Source organism: Microcebus murinus, chromosome 16, assembly GCF_040939455.1.
Source record: "Microcebus murinus isolate Inina chromosome 16, M.murinus_Inina_mat1.0, whole genome shotgun sequence".
NCBI classification, from domain to species: Eukaryota; Metazoa; Chordata; class Mammalia; order Primates; family Cheirogaleidae; genus Microcebus; species Microcebus murinus.
This window is the reverse complement of record NC_134119.1, coordinates 67319887-67327861: the sequence shown is the minus strand read 5'-3', so window position 1 is coordinate 67327861 and position 7975 is coordinate 67319887. Positions and strand designations below refer to the sequence as shown.

The 7975-nt window shown below is 43.9% G+C and overlaps 1 pseudogene; it reads right to left on the bottom strand.

Moving 5' to 3' along the window:
* Nucleotides 1-6277: 6277 nt before the first annotated feature.
* LOC109729969 (small ribosomal subunit protein uS9-like) lies at nucleotides 6278-6780 on the bottom strand (annotated as a pseudogene).
* Nucleotides 6781-7975: the final 1195 nt, after the last annotated feature.

Below are 7975 nucleotides of genomic sequence, written 5' to 3'. Positions count from 1 at the left end.
TGCCACATGAAGGGATCTAAAAGAGACTTCTCAGAACCCTGAGATGCCTTGGGGAGCACAGCCAAGCTGCCACAGACCTCCTCATGGGAGACCTGTGACTGGGTTCCTCTAAGGTCTGAAGCTTCACTCTCTTCTGCATTAAACCACCTGATTGCTTTTGCATTGTGGGTACCCAGGGTAGCTGTGCATACAGCAGGAGTGCATATGAAGTATGCTGTCTTGGGGCATGAGCTACCTCGTCACTGACGAGGACTGCAGGTTTAAAGAAAACTGACAGCACTGCAATGAATGGTTGCTACCACAGAAGACAAACTCTGATTTTTCCATCCTCCTCCTTTCTTTGTGTGTTTAGATAAGAAAAACCTCAGATTCTCAGATTTCTTTTTTTTTGAAACAGTATCTCGCTATGTGGCCCAGGTTGGTCTTGAACTCCTGACCTCAAGCGATCCTCCTGCCTCAGCCTCCCAACGAGCTGGGTTTACAAGTGTGAGCCACCACACTCAGCTTCTTCAATTTTGCGACTGAGTCAAGTAGAAACTGCCAGGGAAGTGTTTGCTGCCGCCAGGTACACCATGGAATCGAGCAGTGGACAGCCACGTTCCCTTCTTGGGCTTTTGTCCCGGCACTGGGGGACTCAGAACCCAGTGTCAGAATGGATCCTTGATTTCTGGGTGCGCCACCATCCAGCTGTGCCTGGCTTTCACTTGTATGAGGATTAGGCTGGCACTGGAAGCCACAAACACTTTGCCCCATTTGTTAATGGGCTCAGCCCTGCACTCAGTATTCCAGTTAAAAACCAAACTCAGGCCGGGTGCGGTGGCTCACGCCTGTAACCCTAGCACTCTGGGAGGCCGAGGTGGGAGGATTGCTCGAGGTCAGGAGTTCGAAACCAGCCTGAGCAAGAGCGAGACCCCCATCTCTACTATAAATAGAAAGAAATTAATTGGCCAACTAATATATATAGAAAAAATTAGCCGGGCATGGTGGCACATGCCTGTAGTCTCAGCTGCTCGGGAGGCTGAGGCAGGAGGATTGCTTGAGCCCAGGAGTTTGAGGTTGCTGTGAACTAGGCTGACACCAGGGCAGTCAGCCTGGGCAACAAAGCCAGACTCTGTCAAAAAAATAAAAAATAAAAAAAAAACCCAAAACAAAACAAAACAAAAAACCAAACTCAATGTAAAGCCGCCTAACTAAAATTGAGCTCTAATTATTTTAGACTTCTGAATTATTTTGTTAGGCTGATCTGTATAATCTTATAGTAAATTCTTATGATTTTATACTGTCATTCATTTTTAATCTTTCTCAGTCCAGTGTGTGGGGGTTTAGGTCTGTAATCCCAGCACTTTGGCAGGATGATCACTTGAGGTCAAGACCAGCCTGAGCAATAGCAAGGCCCTTGTCTCTACAAAAAAAAAGTAGCAGGGTGTGGCAGTGCGTACCTGTAATCCCAGTTACTCATTACTCAGAAGGCTGAGGAAGGATCACTTGAGCCCAGGAGTTTTTGTATTTTGTTTTTTTTTTAGACAAGTTCTCACTCTGTTGCCCAAGCTAGAGTGCAGTGGTGTCATCTTAGCTCACTGTAACCTCCAACTCCTGTTTCTTGGCTAAAAATTAAAATCGAAACTACAGAAACTTTATTTCTGTTTGTATTTTCATGTATGCATGGGCATGAGTTTGTATTTGTATATTGTCAGATGGTATCCAATTTACTTATAAATAAATGAGTGCTCATAAACTAAGTAAATAAGCCCAAATGTCTTTCAAGTTCATGTGGCTTTAGTAATTTTTGATAAATAAAGCTAGTTTAAAAATGGTTGATAAGGTGGGCACAGTGGCTCATGCCTGTAATCCTAGCACTCTGGGAGGCTAAGGCGGGAAGATTGCTCAAGGTCAGGAGTTCGAAACCAGCCCGAGCAAGAGTGAGACCCTGTCTCTACTAAAAATAGAAAGAAATTAGATGGGCAACTAAAATAGAAAAAAAAAAAAATTAGCCGAGCGTGGTGGCACCTGCCTGTAGTCCCAGCTACTCGGGAGGCTGAGGCAGGAGGATTGCTTGAGCCCAGGAGTTTGAGGTTGCTGTGAACTAGGCTGACGCCACGGCACTCACTCTAGCCTGGGCAACAAAGTGAGACTCTGTCTCAAAAAAAAAAAAAAAAAAAAAGGTAAAAGAGATTTTTAAATATCAAATTGCCACGAAAACTGGTTTACACAAAACTTTTTTTTTTTTTTTTTGAGACAGAGTCTCACTTTGTTGCCCAGGCTAGAGTGAGTGCCGTGGTGTCAGCCTAGCTCACAGCAACCTCAAACTCCTGGGCTCAAGCGATCCTCCTGCCTCAGCCTCCCAAGTAGCTGAGACTACAGGCATGTGCCACCATGCCCGGCTAATTTTTTGTATGTATATTTTTAGGTGGTCAATTAATTTCTTTGCATTTTTAGTAGAGACGGGTCTTGCTCTTGCTCAGGCTGGTTTTGAACTCCTTACCTTAAGCAATCCGCCCACCTCGGACTCCCAGAGTGCTAGGATTACAGGCGTGAGCCACAGCTCCCAGCCTACCCCAAACTTTGATTATCCATAGGCATAAATAATTTACCTATCAAGGCAATTAAAGTTTAGCCATGGGAACAAGGTCCAGTTTTATCAGAAGAAATTTGAATCCAGTCACCTTTTGTGAACCAGTGAGTTTGTATTCCTATCTTATGACTAGAGTTCTGGGGTAAAAGCTATTGGAACTTTGTGTGCATGTGTGTGTGAGTGTACATGTTTAGATATGTTTTGTGTGTGTACATGTATTATATGTTCGTGCTTACATGGTTCCAGACTGGTTTATAAATAAAGGAACATTCATAAATTAATTAAACAAACCCAAATGCTTTTCTTTTTTTTCTTGAGACAGAGTCTCACTTTGTTGCCCATGCTAGAGTGAGTGCCATGGCGTCAGCCTAGCTCACAGCAACCTCAATCTCCTGGGCTCAAGCGATCCTCCTGCCTCAGCCTCCCGAGTAGCTGGGACTACAGGCATGTGCCACCATGCCCGGCTAATTTTTTCCATATATATTAGTTGGCCAATTAATTTCTTTCTATTTATAGTAGAGATGGGGGTCTTGCTCTTGCTCAGGCTGGTTTCGAACTCCTGACCTTGAGCAATCCACCAGCCTCGACCTCCCAGAGTGCTAGGATTACAGGCGTGAGCCACCACGCCTGGCCCAAATGCTTTTCTAGTTCATGTGAATTTAATAATCTTCGATAAATAAGCTGGATTATTAAAAAAGAAAAAAAATGTATTATTGGTAAAGTAAGAATAAAAAATATTTTCAGGCCAGGTGCGGTGGCTCACGCCTGTAATCCTAGCACTCTGGGAGGCTGAGGCGGAAGGATTGCTTGAGCTCAGGAGTTCAAAACCAGCTCTGAGCAAGATCGAGACCCCATCTCTAGTATAAAAATAAAAAGAAATTAGCCAAACAACTAAAAATAGAAAAAATTAGCCGGGCACAGTGGTGCATGACTGTACTCCCAGCTACCTGGGAGGCTGAGGCAGGATTGCTGTGAGCTAGGCTGATACCAGGGCACTCTAGCCTAGGCAACAGAGTGAGTCTCTGTCTCAAAAAAAAAAAAAAATATATATATATATATATATATAATATATACATATATATTTTTTTTCTTCTCCAAATTGTCAGCATACATTTTTGCCTGGGTTTTACTGGACATGTTTATATTCTTAAGGTGTCAGGGTTTGACACAAAGGTTATAAAACTATAAATCCAGTCAAAGACAAAATGATCCGTGTTTGTATGATTTTTGATAAGGCAAATTCAATGTTGTTGACTAGTGATAATAGCTAAATCCCTTGTTATCTGCAAAAATACCCATGTGTTTAACTTTTTGGAGTTTTTTTAGAGACAGAGTCTCACTCTGTTGCCCAGGCTAGAGTGTCGTGGTGTCAGGTTAGCTCACAGCAACCTCAAACTCCAGGGCTCAAGTGATCCTCCTATCTCAGCCTCCCGAGTAGCTGGGACTACAGACATGCGCCACAATGCCTGGCTAATTTTTTCTATATATTTTTAGCTGTCCAGCTAATTTCTTTCTATTTTTAGTAGAGATGGGGGTCTCACTCTTGCTCAAGCTGGTCTCGAACTCCTGACCTCAAGCAATCCTCCCACCCTTGCCTTCCCAGAAGCTGGGATTACAGGTGTGAGCCATTGTGTCAGGTTTTAGAAAGTTTTAAAAATAGCTTAATCTTGATACTCAGGTAGAAAATGTTGCAACTTTGTGTCATTGTTTGAGTGCTAAGACTGGTGTTGCAGGTTTTTTCAGTCTACAGTTAATTGATGTCAAGCTGATGGGGCTCAGGAAGCTACCCTAAAATGAAGGCCTCAGATGTAAAAGTTCTCTGACCTTCCCTTGTCCTCCTGCCTCTGGTTTCAGTCTTCCCTGAGGCTAGCCATAGAAACCAGAATCCCTCTTCCAGAAGGCAGGTCATAAAAGCTAAACCCCTGTAGTAGGCAGAAAAGAAAATAGACTGAGAGTTTAAGAGACTCAACATTTTAAGTTTATAGTGGCAGGTCAACAATTTGAGCCCTGAATTTTTCTTGGTATAATTTGCCCATCAGTTAAAACTTGTGTACAAGAATTGGCCATGAGCAGCTGGAGTCCTAGAAAAACCAGCATGCCTTTCTAAAAGCAAGCCATAAAATCTAAAATTATTTTATGTAAAAACTGGCCATAAAGTAATTATCTGACCTACTTTGTTTTAGTATAAAAACCCCCATTCCAGAAAGGGCCCAGTCCCACACCCAGAAAGAAGGCGTGCACACTCAGGAAGGCCAAACACAGTCTACACAGAAAGGCCCTACGGCGTTTCCCCACTTGCCCTGCTATTATTAGACCATACCCTTTTTGTCCAATCATATTTCTACACAGCTGTCCACACTACACAGAAAAATGGACAATTTCCCCTGTATCTTTATTTTTTTTTTTTTTTTTGCCGGGCGCAGGAATGCAGTCCCCTGTATCTTTAGTGTTCATTCTGAAAATTCCCCTGTATAATTTTGTTTTTTTTTTTTTTTTTTTTTTTTTTTGTAATCCGTTGCATTGGTGCCCTGTATAATTTTGTAATTATTCCTATTCATTTGCCTTGTATCAATGAATTTTGAGCAAATCTTTATGGGGACAGTGGCCTTTGCTCCCTACAGTTTGGCTCAACTTTGGAGGACCAGAGACTGTTAATTGCTATGATGTCAATAGATTTTGTTTGGGGATGGTTGGTGTTTTGGAAGGATCTAATTAGTTAACATCTTATTAAAGAGGATATATTCTAAAACTTCTACTATGTTTATAAAACTTAGAAAACAAATAGCAAGTCTTCCTAGAATTCTACGTTGGTTTTCTTGGTAGGAATTTCTGAGTTTATTTTTTATTTTATTTTATTTTTTTTTGAGACAGAGTCTCACTTTGTTGCCCAGGCTAGAGTGCCGTGGCGTCAGCCTGGCTCACAGCAACCTCAAACTCCTGGGCTCAGCAATCCTACTGCCTCAGCCTCCCGAGTAGCTGGGACTACAGGCATGCGCCACCATGCCCGGCTAATTTTTTGTATATATATATTTTTAGTTGGCCAATTAATTTCTTTCTATTTTTGGTAGAGACGGGGTCTCGCTCAGGCTGGTTTCGAACTCCTGACCTTGAGCAATCCGCCCGTCTCGGCCTCCCAAAGTGCTAGGATTACAGGCGTGAGCCACCGTGCCCGGCCTTATTTCTTTATTTTTGAGACAAAGTCTCCCTGTGTTGCCCAGGCTAGAGTGCCATGGCATCAGCCTAGCTCACAGCAACCTCAAACTCCTGGGCTCAAGCGATCCTCTTGCCTTAGCCTCCTGAGTAGTTGGGACTACAGGCACGTGCCACTGCACTGGCTAATGTTTTTTCTTTTTCTAATTAAAAAAATTTTTTAGGCCAGGCGCGGTGGCTCATGCCTGTAATCCTAGCACTCTGGGAGGCCTAGGGGGGCGGATTGCTCAAGGTCAGGAGTTCGAAACCACCCTGAGCAAGAGCGAGACCCCGTCTCTAATATAAATAGAAACAAATTAATTGGCCAACCAATATATATAGAAAAAATTAGCCAGGCATGGTGGCGCATGCCTGTAGTCCCAGCTACTCGGGAGGCTGAGGCAGGAGGATTGCTTGAGCCCAGGAGTTTGAGGTTGCTGTGAGCTAGGCTGACGCCATGGCACTCACTCTAGCCTGGGCAACAAAGCGAGACTCTGTCTCAAAAAAAAAAAAAAATTTTTTAACCTTAAAATCCTACAACCATTTTTTATTATACAGGTGAACCCTGATCCTCGTGATGGGCTTATCGGTACGATTTCTGGTGGTGAACACGGGCATCAGGGACTCCAAACTTTTTTGGATTCGCAGTGATGGGGTCAGCTACCAGCAGAGTCTAGTCCTAAGGGATAAGAATGTCTTTGATTTCCTTCCTGGAAGCCTCATCCACATATTGCTGGTAATAGACCACCAGGGCTCTGGAGATGGGCTGACAGCATAAATATGGGCCACGTGACCACCACCCTTCCCACGGACACAGATATCCACACCAGCGAACCGCTCCTTGTCCAGAAGCAGAACAGGTTCCAGTAGCTTGTAATGCAGCATGGGGGGCTCATCATCTCCAGGGGCCACCTGTTCACCTTGATGAGGCCATTGCCACACCTGCAGTATGCCACAGTTGTGACTGTTTTCTTGTGTCCCAAGTTCTGCATGGACTGCAACGGGCCCTTGGACAGCATAGGTATGGGTGTAGATCCTCACTGCACGGCTCCACAACTGGAAAAGGAAAGCTCAGGGCTCTAACTTTTTCTAATTTTAGTAGAGACACAGTCTTGCTCTTGCTTAGGCTGGTCTCGAACTACTGACCTCAAGCAATCCTCCTGCTTCGGCCTACCCAGAGTGCTAGGATTACAGGCGTGAGCCACGGCGCCCGGCCCAACTATGTCTTGATTCCTAGTCTGTGCTATATATCTCATTCACTGGGTGTGGGGAGTGGGCTTTGTGGCCAGCGAGTGCACCGGAGCAGGCTTCCGGGAGTTGAAGGAAGAGGCGCGCATCAGCAGACAGATGAGACATGTTCTTCATTGTTTCGGGGATGCAGCCACAGCAAGAGCATGGCTGAGAACACGGCGAGCACTTATGTATGGCTTAGTACATCAGTGGCCACATGTCATGGGAAAGCATGAGCACTGGGTTCAAACAGGAGTTAACCCGTTGGTTACATAACCATGCTAACTCACGCCGCCCCGAAGGTTGGCTGAAGACACGCTGGAAATTACTTTAGTTTGGCCTAAGAAAACTATTGCCTATACAGATGAATTTCCCTTACACACGGTGTAAAAACTGTTAACAGAAAATAACTTAAAATGATCACTGGAATCTAATTAAATTGCTAAGATAAATAAATTAGGTAAATTAGGCAAATATAAATGAGATAAATACTTACAAATAGAATTTTCATAGGCTGGGAGTGGTGGCTTATGCCTATAATCAATCCTAGCACTCTGGAAGGCCAAGGCAGGAGGATCACTTGAGCTCAGGGGTTCAAGACCAGCCTGAGCAAGAGTGAGACCCTGTCTCTACAGAAACTAGGAAAAATAGCCAGGCATGGTGGCATGTGTCTTGTAGTCCCAGCTACTCGGGAGGCTGAGGCAGAAGGATTGCTTGAGCCCAGGAGTTTGAGGTTGATGTGAGCTATCATCATACCACTGCACTCTAGCCCGGGCAGATGGAGCAAGACTCTGTCTCAAAAAAATATATATATATGTTTATATAATTTAGAATCTTAAAGTTTTTTTTATAATAAATAAGATACACTCTTTAAATTGTAACAGAGGCCTGAAAAGGGGTAAATTGTTTTCAAGGTTGTCTCTTTAACCACTTCAGTACGAACATCGACTGTAGTCGACAGCCACAGATGAATGCACACAGTGA